At 42.0% G+C, this 15,105-nt stretch overlaps 1 protein-coding gene across 1 annotated transcript in view; it reads left to right on the top strand.

Moving 5' to 3' along the window:
• Nucleotides 1–1,135: 1,135 nt before the first annotated feature.
• Nucleotides 1,136–15,105, top strand: part of RAP1A (RAP1A, member of RAS oncogene family) — an 86,906-nt gene continuing 72,936 nt past the window's right edge. The window contains exon 1 of the mRNA XM_083361100.1: nucleotides 1,136–1,523. The gene's annotated coding sequence lies outside the window, so the exon portion shown is untranslated. The remainder of the gene's footprint in view (nucleotides 1,524–15,105) is intronic.

Below are 15,105 nucleotides of genomic sequence, written 5' to 3'. Positions count from 1 at the left end.
GTTCCTTCCTCTTTTTACTTTTTGCTGGGCAATCTTCTCCAACTCAATGGGCTCCAGATGTGTTGGAGCCCTCTCAAAAACTATGCTGGGTAACAGTTACAAGAATTAAAATCCAACCTATCTTAATGGCATCAGGTTGGGGAAAGGAGCAAAGCATTTTGTGGGTTTACAAGTCACATTGATCTAAAGTGTGAGGAGTTCTGGAAGTTGAAGTCCACACCTTTTAAAGTTGCCAAGTTTGAGAAACATTCCTTTAGATGATGTGTTAGCTTCGATTTACTCTTACATCCGGACAGACCAAAACTGAATTTTTAATTAGCATTTTGTTGAAATAATGCACGAGTGGATTGCTGGTCATGACAAAAATCACAGGACAGGAAAACTTGTTTTCCTATTTCTGTAGTTGACAAAAGTTGATACAGACAGGTCTACTGTTTAAAATTTAAATATGACATTTGCATTATTATATATTTCTTTCTTGGTTGGACATCTTAACGGACAGATGGTAAAAAAAACCAACAACATCGAACACTTACAAAAGTCTCTTTCATTTTGGAAGTTGCAATTGCGCTGACCACAGAGAGGTGGCGCTCACGTTCACGGCGAAAACTGCGCGTAAGCACTTTTCGTTACTGTACTGCAGTGCGATTCTGTAATAGCGCTGGCCTGTAAATTGCCCGGACGGCCACGAGAAGGGAGCAAAGAGACAAAGACAATTGTAACTTTTTGCTGCTATCTAGCGCACATCTGGATATTTCAGCTCAGTACTGACAGCAGTAGCAGATAGGGACAACTGGCTGCCTTGCTCCCTAAGTCAGCGTTTCCCAACCTTAGGAACTTGAAGATGCGTGGACTTCAACTCCCAGAATTCCCCAGCCAGCTATGCTGGCTGGGGAATTCTGGGAGTTGAAGTCCACGCATCTTCAAGTTCCTAAGGTTGGGAAACGCTGCGCCTAAGTGAAGGGAGGAAATGTTGCAGGGGTCGCAGGTGCTGCTTCCGTGAGGGAGTTGGGGTGGTGGTGGGTTTGCGAGGATCGTTCCAGCACGCTTCCCAACCCGTGAGGTAGATCCGGGCCCCGCTCGGTTGGAGCAGAGACGACTTAACTGCTGCTTGCCACCCTTTCTCCCTAAACAAGAGCTGCCGGTTGGCGATATCAGCCATGCAAACAGAGAGCAGCGAAGCACCCTTAAAAAAAATAAAAAAAAATCAGCGTGCCGAAACTTAAGGCGCAGCTTTGGCCATCCTCGTGGCTGCCCCGCCGAGCCGCCCCGGACTCTGCTCCTTCGCCTTTCCTGCGGCCGTCGCTCTCGCTCCGCCCTCGCCGGCTCCCAAGTCCCGCCTCGCTCCCAGGGAAGAAAGGAGTGGAGGGCGGAGCGCCTGAGCTGCCGCCGCCGCCGCCGCCGCACACTGGAGCCGCCGAGCCTCGAGCGAAGGCGAGCAGGCAGGCAGCGAGAAGCCGGAGGAAGGCAAAGCGGCAAAGCAGCGGGCGGCTGGGCTCGCCCCGGCAGGCACTGGCGACGGGGTGAGTGGGGCGGCTGGAGAGGGGGAAGCGGGGGCGGTTTGGTCGGCCTCTGCTTCTGTGCGGGGCCCGGCCGCCTCCCTTTTCGCAGCCAGGCCGAGGGGGCCCTGCAGCTTCGTGTTGGCTCGGAGCCCGAGAGGGAAAGAAGCGAGCGAGCCGAGCCGAGCCGAGCGAGCGAGCCGAGCCGAGCGGGCGGGCGGGTGTCTTTCCCTCCGGAGAAAGGAAAGAGGCACCTCTTCCCCCGCCCCCTCCCCAAAGCGAGGCGGCGGGGAAATTGCTGCACCCCCCCCCGGCAGCAAAAAAAAAAGGGCTCCGGAGGGAGAGGCTCTGACAGCCAGGCTGGAGCCGGGCCAGAGAGTTGGCTGCCCGGAGTGCACGTAACGTTACGTGTGCGGGTTTGCGGTCGGTGGAGGTTGCGAGGTGAGAGGGAGGGGGGCGAGGGAGTTCCTGAACGATGGAGAGTCGTGGGTGACCGCGGGGTTAAAAGCGGTGAAGTTCTCCGACGTTTCTTTGAGGAAAGAAAAATAAAATAAAAAAAAGGGTGGGAGTGCTGGAGGGGGCAGGGAGGAGGAGGAGGAGGAGGAGGAGGAGGGGAAGGTTCTTTTGATCGATTTGACAGCACAGACACCTTTCCCCAGTAGTTGTTGTCGGAAGGTCGCTGCCTCTCTTCTCTCTCTCTTGCTGTTAGTTCTGCTCCTTCGGGACAGGATGGAGATTTCCGCCTTTTTCTAGGGTGCCCGGAGACGGTCCTGCTGCCCACACAGCTAAAAGGCCTCTGTGCATGGTTGGAGGGTGGTCCCTTCCCTCTAGGACAGGGGTCGGCAACCTCGGCTCTTTTATGACTCGTGGACTTCAACTCCCAGAATTCCTGAGCCAGCTATGCTGGCTCAGGAATTCTGGGAGTTGAAGTCCACGAGTCATAAAAGAGCCGAGGTTGCCGACCCCTGCTCTAGGACTAGAGCTGTGGTATAATCTTTCTCTCTGGGACAGAGAAACCCAGGGACAAAAGCTGCTCCTTCTTTGGTGTCCACACTGTGGGTGCCAAACATTTTCAGGCTAGTTTCTGTATCAATACAGTGTGGCTGACATCAGCACGGTTGCTACTCCTTCTCTTATATCTAATGGTGGTCTGAACATAAGGATATCAATAACAGGAATTTATTTCTTATTTCTGTAGTGATATTGTCATCTCCTTTCTAGCTAAAGATGTTCTGCTTTTATTTGTGTCTCCACCAGCCACGAGTGACAACTTGCTTTGATATGCTGGTGGATTCAAACTTGTTATATTGAAATCATCGGCATGCTGAGTTCTTTAATGCCAAATATTTGAATTACTGCCAGAAAGACTCCACTTCCTCTCATCCCCTTCCCTTGAATTTCTGCTTCTGGTTGGTTTCATTAATGAGGAAGTAAAATACAGAATTTCCCCACATCTCCCATGTAACATGTAAGGAAAAGAAACGGGACTCTCGACTTCTCTGTTTTAAACTTTTGTGGTTGGGGGAAGGTTGCTGGCACTTTGCTGCCATCCTGTTTCAGTTTTAGCACAGCTTTAGCTCTTTTGCAATAGCACGTTTGCTAAGGATCCCCATTTGGGTCAAAAGACATTTCTTAACTTCAGTTGCTTTTGTCTTGCCTTAGAATGAATAGCTCTCTCCTTGAAAGAACCAATAATTTCCTGCCAGCTGTAAACTTTGTAGCAAGCCGTTTTTTGAATATTGCAGTGGCTGAAAGCAATATGAAACTGAATTCTGTGTAAACCAGGGATGTTCTGCTGCCATTATCACAGATATCGTCCAGTATGGGGTTGTGCACAGGCTCATTCTTTGTGTGGAGTTCTCTATAGAATGAATTATAAATGATTCAGATTGTAGTAATTTCTGGCTTGGGGAATCTGAGCAACTGCTTGCATTTGTAGTGAATGGTCATTTTTCTCCTAGAAAACGTATTTGATGTAACATCACCTGGCTAGTTCAGCCATGATTCTACGGTAACATAAAAGGTCCATAGCCTTGAATTCGAAACTCATTTGATGGGTTTGTACAGCCTCTTAATTTGCTCTCCCCAAAGCATGGAAATAAAAAAAATAGCAGTTCATAAAAGCAAAGATGCCTTAGGTCTCCTGAAAGCTAGTTATTTTACCAAATAATTTAGGCATGCATGAAGGTGTTTTCTTTTTTCAAAAAAAAAATCCTTGGAGCAGCAAAATTGGAAGGCAAAAATTCAGTGGGAACCTGTTCAGAAATTTATATTTAGCACTTTAAGTTGTTATTGTTTAATGCCTTCAAGTCTATATTAACTGCTAGAAACTGGAAAATCCCTGCAGTTTTCTTGGCAAGATTTCAAAGGTGCTTTGCCATTGCCTTCTTCTGAGGGCTGAGAGAAGAAAACTGGCCCAAAGTGAACCAGCTGGCTTTGTGCCTAAGGCTGGTCTAAACCTCACAGTTTCAAAGTTTCCTGTTTGGTGCTTTAACTACCAAATTTGCTCACTTTAACTTACTGGAAACTAGAATTATTACTGATTTGTCAAGCTGGTAATATTTTAACACATTCAGTTTGGAATGCTCTTTTTCGGGGTGATAGGAGCAACTGGGTTTTGAATATGAAAAATAAGCTTATCTGATCATTAATACCGCTTACTAGCTCTAGGATTTCCTATTTTGAAATGCCAACATCATCTCCAAAAAGGGAAATGCAGTATACTATTTGCAGTATGTCACAAGACAGGAGAGCAGTCACATTGTCTGTACTTCATGCCAGTCTTCTATTTTAATATGATGTGGGAAGTATAATTCTTCTCCATGTACATCATTTCCTTCCTGAACCCCTGTGTCAGTCCATCATGTGTGCAATCAAAAAATCCTTGGGATGGTGAAATCTTGTTTGTGTAGATTTTAAAGGAGTTGAATTATCTAAACATAGATTTGTAGATTGCTTCATATAGATCACATTGAAGTTCCAAATGGCAAGATTATATTCTCCCTAATTTTAAAAGTTTCAGAATAATTGACTTTCTATACTAATAATCCAGGAGATATTTTTTGTGCCAATATTTGTTATTTGTAGAAAGACTGGAAATAGTCCAGATATCTTGAGATGCTTAAAATCGGAACAAAACTGTCAATTAAAACTAAATGTTATGAATAAAATATACATTTATATCTGGGTTTTTAAAAACATAAAATGAATAATTCATGTCTACAAAACTAGTTATATGTTTACAGCACTTTAAGATTTCAGAACATAAAAATGTTCTGTCAAGAACTGAAAGTTTTCATAGCATTCACTTGTCACCTTAGTGTTTGCAGTTGAGCTTAACAGTTGCAGCAGTTAGAATGTCAGAATTCAGTATATTCAAAATTCAGTACACAACATGATGCTTTTAATTATTCCATGTTACTTGATGAAACTGTTTAAATGGCATGGGAAATGGATTTTCAGCTTCCTTGGTCTTTTGGTTAACCCAAACCACTGAAGTGCTATTTTTCAAATTGGTGAACTATCTTGATATGTTGAACCCTGATACTTATATACCAAAAAACATTCCAGTGAGAAGTTCACCAGTGCAAATTCCACTGAAATAAAGTAGTGTAAAAACAGTTACAATACTTGTATAAACCAGTCGGAGAGCCAGTTTGGTCTAGTGATTAAAGCACCAGACTAGAAAGCTGGAGATTGTGAGTTCAAGTCCTATCTTATCCATGAAAGCCAGCTGGGGTGACCTTGAGCCAGTCATTTTCAGTCCATCTTACCTCACAGGGTGGTGACTGTGAGTAAAATTGGAGGAGAAAGGTTGCATATGTTTGCCCCTTGAGTTCTTTATAAAAATGATAAAGGCAGGATATACATAAATAAAAATAAATAAACTTTGAGAGAATGCATGCGTTAAGGTGTAATGAGATGTTTGGTGTTTCTGCCGCAAATGTTGAATGTGGCCTCTCTTTTGGAATCTTCCTTTTGAGATACAGGAAATTGCTGGTTGCCTGAGCAGGGGGTTGGACTAGATGACCTCCAAGGTCCCTTTCAAATTATTATTATTATTATTATTATTATTATTATTATTATTATTATTATTTATTATTATTATTATTATTATTTTAAATCTTTGCAAAAGCAGTATCAAATGCTGTACTGAAACTCATATGACTATAGTTCTACTACAGACATGTCAAACACAAGGCCCGGGGGCCGGATCCGGCCCGCGAAGTTGTTTCATGTGGCCCACAAAGCCATCCTGGAAACAGTGAGGGAACGGCCCCCACTGCCTTGGCCCTGGCCCTGGCCCAGAGACCCTCCTTCTGCTAGAGACCCTCAGATATGTCCCACTCCTGCCCAGGCCCCCATAGGTACCCTTGATGCGAACAATGTAGAACTGGCCATGCCCACCCAGTAGGCCATACACAGTCTGGCCACGCCCACCCAGTAGACCACGCCCACCCTGGCCATATCCACCCGGCCCCTTGAGGGCAACCGCAATGCTGATGTGGCCCTCAATGAAATTGAGTTTGACATCCCTGTTCTACTAGAACAGCTTGGCATTTCCAATTGTATCCTATTGCCATGGATTTTTCACCCAAATAGTAAATGTTCACATACTATTTGAAAATTACAAATATTAATACTTTATTATTTTGTTTTTGGACAATTTGATTATCCTAGTGCAGATTTGAAGAACATTTTCTTTGCAGCTGGTGAAAAAATGTCAGTAGAAGATATGTAGTTTTTAAGGTGGAGCTGAATTAAAACAGGAAGTTCTGTGTTCAACTAATTCTGTAAACAGATCTATTTTCATACATGTTTTCTCCAAAGCTTGACACTTCAACAGAACAGTGGTTGCTGTTTTAGAAAGTCATAATGTTGATTCCTGCTATTTAGTATGGGTTATAATTTAGGAACAAAATAAAACAATTATATTGTATTCAATGAATATGTAACTGACAAGGGCTCCCTTCCCCAAATAGATTGGAGGACCTTGATGAGAATAGTTAAGAAAATACTATTCTTTCTGAATGGTAGCGAAAGTGATCAGTGAAAAGTTAGTTAATTGTGGTTACTTGAGTTTGAATAAGTACTTTAAGGGCTGAAGATAAAACTAAATAATTTTCACATAAGAATTTACAGCATAAATGCATGTCTATGTTCACAATCAGATGCATATTTGTATATATTTTATCCATTTTTTGCATTGTAGATGGCAATGCATTATAGTTTCAGATTTTTGCAGAAAAAATGGTGTTCTTAGTTCTATTAACATGATTGGAATGTAATAATATCCTAAGTATTTTTAATGGAATTAATTCCTTTGACTTCAAAAATACCTATTTTTTTTTGTGTGTGTGTGTATGTGTGTGTATGTGTACACACACACACACACACACACACTAATTTGCATTTCAATGCAGATATTGGAATGGCTAGTTTATTTGTGCATATTGTGTTTATTTATAGTTTTGCGTGCTACTTTGTATAAAGAGTGTCAGAATTATAGCCATGCACTGAAAAAGTTTATGCTCTGATATGCCAAATGATACAGATTTCATGCCTCACCCACACCCAGAGGGGTATTGCTGGCATAAAGTAGAACTGAACTTGGCAGCTGTAGTATCTGAACAACAATAACAAAACATCTTTTTTCTTAGAATATTTAGAAATGTGCATTTTATACATCACTGTTTATTTCTAACTGAAGAGTTTTGTATTGAAGAGGCTCTGACAATCTTTGAACTAAAATTTATGACTGTACTTCCTAATTCTATCAATGTCCTATTGCAGGAAAATATTAAAATTAAATATATTTCATAAGTACAAACATTATGATTTCAGGAAGTTTTGGGACAAAGAATAATTGTTTACTAATAAGCCATCTTTGCTATAAAGAATCTAGAGACCTGTACGTCCAAAAAATATTTCTTTGATTTTGATAAGAACTAACTAAAACATAGATTTAATTTAATTTAATAATTTAATAATTTGATTTCTATACCGCCCTTCTCCCGAAGGACTCAGGGCGGTGAACAGGGCGATACACAATAAAAATATTATACAAAAATTAAAAAGTCATTAAACATTATGCCCTTAAAATTAATACATATTACAATTAAAACTATTTATAAAAACCCAACCCCATCCCATCAGACAAGGCCAGCTTGTTCGAAAAAGAAAGTTTTGAGATCGCGCCGGAAGGAGCGAAGGTCGGGGGCCATCCGGAGCTCAACCGGTAAGCTGTTCCAAAGGTCTGGCGCGCCCACAGAGAACGCTCTCCCCCTGGGGGTCACCAATCGGCATTCTTTGATCGGTGGCACCCTGAGGAGGCCCTCTCTGTGGGAGCGCACTGGATGGAGGGAAGTTGACGCCGGCCGCAGGTGTTGCCGTAGGTAATCCGGACCCATGCCATGAAGGGCTTTGTAAGTCATCACTAACACCTTGAACCTCACCCAGAGAGCAACCGGTAGCCAATGCAGCTCGCGGAGCAAAGGTGTAACATGGGAGTATCGGGAAACTCCCAAGACAACTCGCGCGGCTGCATTCTGCACCAGCTGGAGTCTCCGGGTGGACCTCAAGGGCAGCCCCATGTAGAGAGCATTACAGTAGTCTAGACGAGAGGTCACGAGCGCATGAGTGACTGTGCGCAAGGCATCCCGGTCTAGATAGGGCCGCAACTGGCGCACCAGGCGAACCTGGGCAAAGGCCCCCCTAGTCACAGCTCCAATATGCTCTTCCAAAGAGAGCTGTGAATCTAGAAGGACCCCCAAGTTGCGGGCCCTATCTATGGGGGGTAATAGCTCACCCCCCATGGCCAATGATGGGATAATCGGAATTTCCCAGGATGCCGGCACGAACAGCCACTCAGTCTTGTCAGGGTTGAGTCGAAGCCTGTTCCTCCCCACCCAGACCCGGACCGCCTCCGGGTCTGGATGAGTGCTCAGAATTACAAAGTGAGAAATATCTCAGTATCTATGGAGTGGTGGTTTTCTGTTGATGTTTTACTTTCTCATGATTACTTTTTCATCCCATTTATGTAGTATAGCACTAGTATTTAGGTTTATATACAGCCCCATAATGCTTTACAGTACTGTCTGAATGATTTACAAATGTCAGCATATTGCCCCCAACAAACTGGGTCCTCATTTTTACCAATCTTGGAATGATAGAAGACTGAGCCAACCTTGAGCTGTCAGGATTGAACTCCTGGCTGTGGGCAGGGTTAGCCTACAATACTGCATTCTAACCACTGCATCAACATTGTTGTAATTTTGCTTATTAAGAACAGGAAAAATAAAATTCTCACTGATCTCAAATTTAATAGATAAATTTATTTACTCAATTTGTGTAGCTACTTATCTCAACAAGGGTCTTTGAGTGGCAATGAATTATTTTCCCATGTTGGAAATATGTACTGAATATGCTGTGTAGTTTTGAAAGATGAGAGTCAGAAAATACATTGTATTATAAATACAAGGTTAATCAAAGTTAAAATTGCATGCATTGAAACCAAGACTGAAGAGCTAAGCACACATTTCATATAAAGATCTGAAGTTGATTTAATCAGAATCAATTGTAAATCCTATTTGAAAAAACAAATAGATGTGAGTCCATCTGGAATTTAGATAGGAAGTGGATAGAGTTCTCTGCTTAATGAATTCTGCCATCTCTGGGCTGGATTTTGAAGGTAATTAATACATATGTGAAGAAGACAGAAATGTACCCCCTCTTGAGGAAACCATTTTTTCACCAGTTGTATTGGACAACATCTACTCTGCCTGCAATCCTCCTTTTTAGGGAAGATTTTTGAATCTCTTCTAATCATGATTCAGGCTTGGGTGTGGGAGAGAAATAGTGTTAGTTTCTCTGGTGAATAATTTATACAGGGACTTGGATGGAGAGAATGCTCCCCTCTGGTTGCATTAGACCTTTGAGTAGTATTTAAAATGATTAATGATAGTATTCTTTATCTTTAACCCCTGCAGTCCCTGTTGGAAATGGGGAACACCTTAACAATGATTTTGCATCTTCCTGATCAGGTCAGTCCAGTTGGTGTACATGGGAGAGGATGTTTTGAGCCCTTGATTACATTGTGAAGGTATCACAATACTTGGCTGTCTCCCCATGTTATTTAATATATACCAGAAACTGAAACTGAATAAATACATTTCAATGAGATCCAATTTGCACATCCCTGAATTTAAGAATTCATGTATTTGTTTCTGTTATCTATTTCTCAGATGGATAAGCACTTCTGTCACAGTTACCTCTCATTCCATAAGAGTGATAGTTTGATCATTTCAGTAGCACAGGTTTGATGTGTTCTGGATAACTTGTGAAAATGTAGATTGCCCACTACTAAAGAAGGCAGTGAATTATGCTTTTGGAATCTTAAATGGCCAAATAGCCTCAATAAACACAGGAACACATCTATTTCTTGGGGGGGGGGGGAAGGATTGTATTGTTTTTTTCAAATATAGTTTTTTAGGGGGAAAAACCCTGATGGTGCAATGGTTAGAACACAGTATAGCAGGTTAATTTTGCCCACAGTCTGGCATTCGATTGTGACGGAGCTCAAGTTTGATTCAACTTTCCATCCTTCCGAGATCAGTAAAATGACCCAAATTGTTGAGGGCAATAGGCTGATGTTGTAATATGGTCAGAGAGTGTGCAAAGCACTATGGAGTGGTATGTAAGTCTAAGTACTATTGCTATTACTATTGGCATATACATACGATAATTTAAATGCATGTCTTTGATAGGAAATGATAAATTATATTTGAGGTTTTATCTTTCATAAGGGGTATATATGAGACAGCCACCTTAATTTAATCAGCAGAAGAAAGAGCTGTTGTCCCATTGATTTCTCTTAGAAAATTCATGCAGTATTTTTCTCAAATGCTAATGACTAGACTGGCTTGGAGATCAGAGTTTTTCATTGTTGATAATCCCTGTTTTCTGTATTCATGAAACAATGATTAGTGATATTTATTTGATATCACACAATATAATAAAGCACAGTATTTCCTTGTGATTTAATAGGATGCAAATTAAGAATTTTAATATTATGTCTTGGAAGTGTTTCTTATTCTTCATTGAAAAGGAACACTATACATTTATTTGTTGTATAACTTTTAGCTTGTACGCTTAACTACTTCTAAAATTATACATATGTGCTTTTACAATTCCTAGATTTGATAAATCCCTATGGATTGTAGACAAATCTAGAACTGAGTTTCTCCAGTTTCCTTGTTTGGAAACTTAATATATAATTAAAATACATAAAAGAAAAAGAAATTCCCCTTCTCTGAGTGGATCTTAGTAATTTAATGTTATAATTGTTCCAGTCAAGTTTAAAGTACTAAAGTTAGCAACTGATTCCTTCTGTCACAGATTGATTCTGTGAGTTTTTTAAAAAAATAAAACTATATTTTAAAAATACAGTTCCTCCCCACCCCCGTCCCCAGAATTAGATAGATTACCTTTTTAAAAAATTTGTTTAGTAGAATACAATATTCTAAAATGAACTTGGTTACTGTCAGTTACATCAGAGGTCCCCAACCTTTTGGGCACCAGGGACTGGTTCCATGGAGAGAGGTTTTTTCGCAGACTGGAGGGGGCATGATTTTGTGTGCTGCCTGCATCCTACGGATGGGGCTTTGCTTGTCTGTGCGGGCCGGTTGCTGGCATGTGCGGCCCGGTGCCAGTCCATGGATTGGGGGTTGGGGACCTCTGAGTTACATTGTAAATACCCTAATGCCAAAATCACTATGACTTTTGACTGGACTGGCTGATATGCCAATATAAAATTACACATTACTGTTTCTTAATTAAATTTGGTGGCACTTGCATCATAGAAGTGAGAAAGTTTCATAGTTTCAAAGGCTAATTATAGACTGAGATCAAAGATGATCTCCTTCAGTCAAATTCGTGTCTGGTGACTTCTTGGACTTCTTCATATTATCTTCTTAGAAATATAGGTAGTCTTTGACTCGCAAACATTCATTTAGCAACTGTTCAAACTTACAGTGGCACTGAAAAAAAGTAAGTTACTTTTGCCTCCCTACTGTCACATGATCAAAATTCTGGTCCTTGGCAACTGGCATGTATTTATAATGGTTTCAGCTTCCCAGGTCATCCGATTACCATTTGTGATATTCCCAGTCAATTTCCAACCAGTGGGGGAAACTGGTTTTGTGTAACAACCATATGATTCAATTAACAACTTGAGTGATTTGCAGTGAAAGATCTTAAATCGGGTGCTACTCACTTAACAACTGCCTTAGCAATAGAAATTCTGGTCCCAGTTGTGATTGTAGGTTGAAAGTTACCTGTAATATGGAAATAGTTAACCAACACATTCTTCCAGGTTTTCTTGATTTTCTTTTTGATTTTCATTATTTTATGTCCAACTATGCTTAGCTTTTCAAAACGAGTCAAACAATACTGTACTGCCTCATTGGGCAGATTAGGAGGACAAGAGTGGAGTGTTTAGTTACAATCTATGTTAGTTTCCCTTTTGAGGTCACATTCCTGAGAAATGTTGGTTCCCACATCACATGCTAGAGAAGGGTGGAAAACTTAGAAAAGAGTTGAAATTGAGTGAGACTGTACACTTTCACAGTCCTCTATTTGTATTTATTTTTCTTCGCACACCTTTTCTTTCTGTTTTATGCTATTGTATCTCTCTTTTCCACTCTTCCTTTATTCATTTCTGTTCCTTTTTCAGCCAGTACAAGTAGAACTTGTTATTTATGGGTGTTACATTCCAAAGTCAACCACATACGATGTAGATGTGGATATTGAGACCTTGAGCCTATGAGAATGAGGAGGGGAGTTAGTCTGAGAGTCCTATAAAATGACTGAAATGTCCACAGGAATCTTTAAAAAATACAAATAGAAGCTAAAAAAAACCCTTTTCTGTATCAAGGTCATAGCACAACTCCTGCTTTTCTGCACTCTTTTATTATGAATAAAGGTTAGGCAAAAAGGCTAAAGAAATAATAACTCTTTTTGAACATTATAACCAGGGCTTTTTTTCTAAAAAAAAAAAAAGGTGCCGGAACTCAGAGGTGCTGTCACTGGGAGCGATGCCGGTGTCTGTAAGAACCCCCTCTTGCTACGGCGTTGCCACTTATCCTTTGCACCCCCGCCCCTGCGGCTTGGAGACACATGCCGTGGGGATTCTTTTCCCCACAGCCGCCGTGGGGATTCCCCTCCCTGCAGTTGCCACGCCGCAGCCCATGCTGAGCCCCCACCCGGAGTTGCTCCGAACCCTGACCCAGAGCTGTGTTCCTCATGGCAGCGGTCTCCGGCACTGAACAGCTGACGGCCTCCGGCACCGTCCCTGACACCAATTGAAGATGCCCCAGCCACGGAGCGCTGCATTGGGCCACCCGGCATCTCCAGCGCCAAACAGCTGATGGTCTCTGGCCCCGGCACTCGTTCACTTACTGCCCCGTCGCTTCCAAACACAGTAAGTGAGCGAGCAAGTGGTGTTTGGAAGCATTTAGAAGCAACGGGGTAGTGAGTGAGTGAATGAGCAAATGGCATTTGGAAGCATTTGGAAGCGTTTAGAAGCAATGGGGCAGTAAGTGAGCGAGCGAGCAAGAGGCCTTTGAAAGAGACGGAGTGAGTGGGGGAGAGACTGAACAGTTGCCTTTGAAAGAGACGGAGGAGTGAGTGAGAGCGACTGGAGACTTTTGTGAGCAAAGTGTGAGTGAATGGGGGGGCTTTTGAGAGTGAAGGGTGAGAGAAAAAGGGAAAAGTGAGGGGGAGAAGGGGGAAAAAAAGGCACTGACTTCTGACTTCCTCTGTTGCAGGAGTAGAAGGAAGCATTAACATTGAACCTCAGCTTTTTACTTTTCTATAACATTATAAAGTAGCCATTTCTATAATAGCATTTTCAAAATAGAAGGCATTATGGGTGAGTGAGTGAGAGAGAAAGAGATGAGATTCTTAACTGAAATGTACAGTTAACATTATCAGGAAGTACACAGAAGATTTATCCCTTTTCTCCCCAGACTAAAAAAAATCCTATGTGTCGCTAAGAGGCTTATATAAAAAAAAGTTTCCATCGGAGCCTATAGGAAGTTTAAAAAAACATGTTAAAGTATTTTTATACAGTTCATAGCTGCAGAGAAGGCTTTCCAGCACAGCACAGTGATTTTAGGAAAATTAAGACATCCTGCTTGAATAGACATGTAATTTTATTTATTTTTTTTTATTTTAATTCCATTTATATCCCGTCCTTCTCCGAAGACTCAGGGCGGCTTACAAGCTTAGCAGTAGCCTTCATTCTATGTATATGCCTGCTTATTAGGGCTTTCATACACCCCCCAAGCGGCATTATTACAAAGTCAGCTTAATTGCCCCCAACAATCTGGGTCCTCATTTTACCTACCTCGGAAGGATGGAAGGCTGAGTCAACCTTGAGCCTGGTGGGATGCGAACCTGCACTAATTGCAGGCAGCTGGTGTTACTTAAGGAGGCATTAGCCCACTGCTCCACCAAGGCTCTAATTAACAAACGAAGAGCTAAAGATACAGCTGTTTGGACTCATTTACAAGGAGTCCTTCATTTACAACCACAATTGAACTCAAAATTTCTGTTACTAAGTGAAACATTTGTTAAGTGAGTTTTGCCCCATTTTACGATCTTTCTTGCCACATTTATTAAGTGAATCACTGCAGGTGTAAAGTTAGTAACACGGTTGTTAAATCAACCTGGCTTCCCCATTGACCGTGCTTGTCAGAAGGTCGCAAAAGATGATCACATGACCCAGGACACTGCAACATCATAAATATGAGTCAGTTGCCAAGCATCTGAATTTTGATCAAGTAACCATAGGGCTATTTCAATAGTCATAAGTGTGAAAAACGGTCATAACTCACTTTTTCAGTGCTATTGTAACTTCGAATGGTCACTAAATGAACTGTTGTAAGTCGAGGACTACCTGTATCATCAAGAGCACTGTTTTTCAGAGTTTGTATCCAAACTTTTAAGTATCTTACTTTGGATCCTTTTAAAGAAACATTATTCTACAGCTTCTAGATCTGGCATGGTATGTTCTTTTGAGCTAAAATGAGTTCTAATCAGTATGTTAGCAAGTCTGTTTTTTTTCCTCCAAAACCATTTGGTGTATAGGTAGTCTCACTTTTGGCTTTGGCTTTAGCTTTATCAAATGGTCTAAAAAGCAAAGGACAAAGTAATCCATAAATGTATTCAATTCTCATAGTGTTGCCTCCTTCCATCATTTCAGCAATCAGTGGCGTAGCGTGGGGGGTGCAGGGGGGGACGGCCGCACCGGGCGCAACATCTGGGGGGGCGCGCTCGCACTGAGCTGCTCAGGGAGCCCCAAGGGCTGCACAGAGTTGGCTTGGCTCCGCTCTTGAGCTGCTCTTTCTTGCAAAGCGAAATGAGTCCGGCAGGTGAGATGGGCGGCCACATAAACTGAATAAAATAAATAGAAGCGGCCAACTCTCCCCGCAGGCGCCCCGGCAGGCTTGGCCGAGCGAAGATGGACCCGCCAGCCGGCTGGCCTAGCTTCGTGCGCATGCGTGGCTTTATTTAGCAGGGCTCATGTGCGAGCTTGAATGCAGCG

This window comes from Vipera ursinii, assembly GCF_947247035.1.
Source record: "Vipera ursinii genome assembly, chromosome: 3".
Taxonomy (NCBI): domain Eukaryota; kingdom Metazoa; phylum Chordata; class Lepidosauria; order Squamata; family Viperidae; genus Vipera; species Vipera ursinii.
Note: the sequence above shows the minus strand (reverse complement) of the source record. Positions and strands in the feature narration are given on the sequence as shown.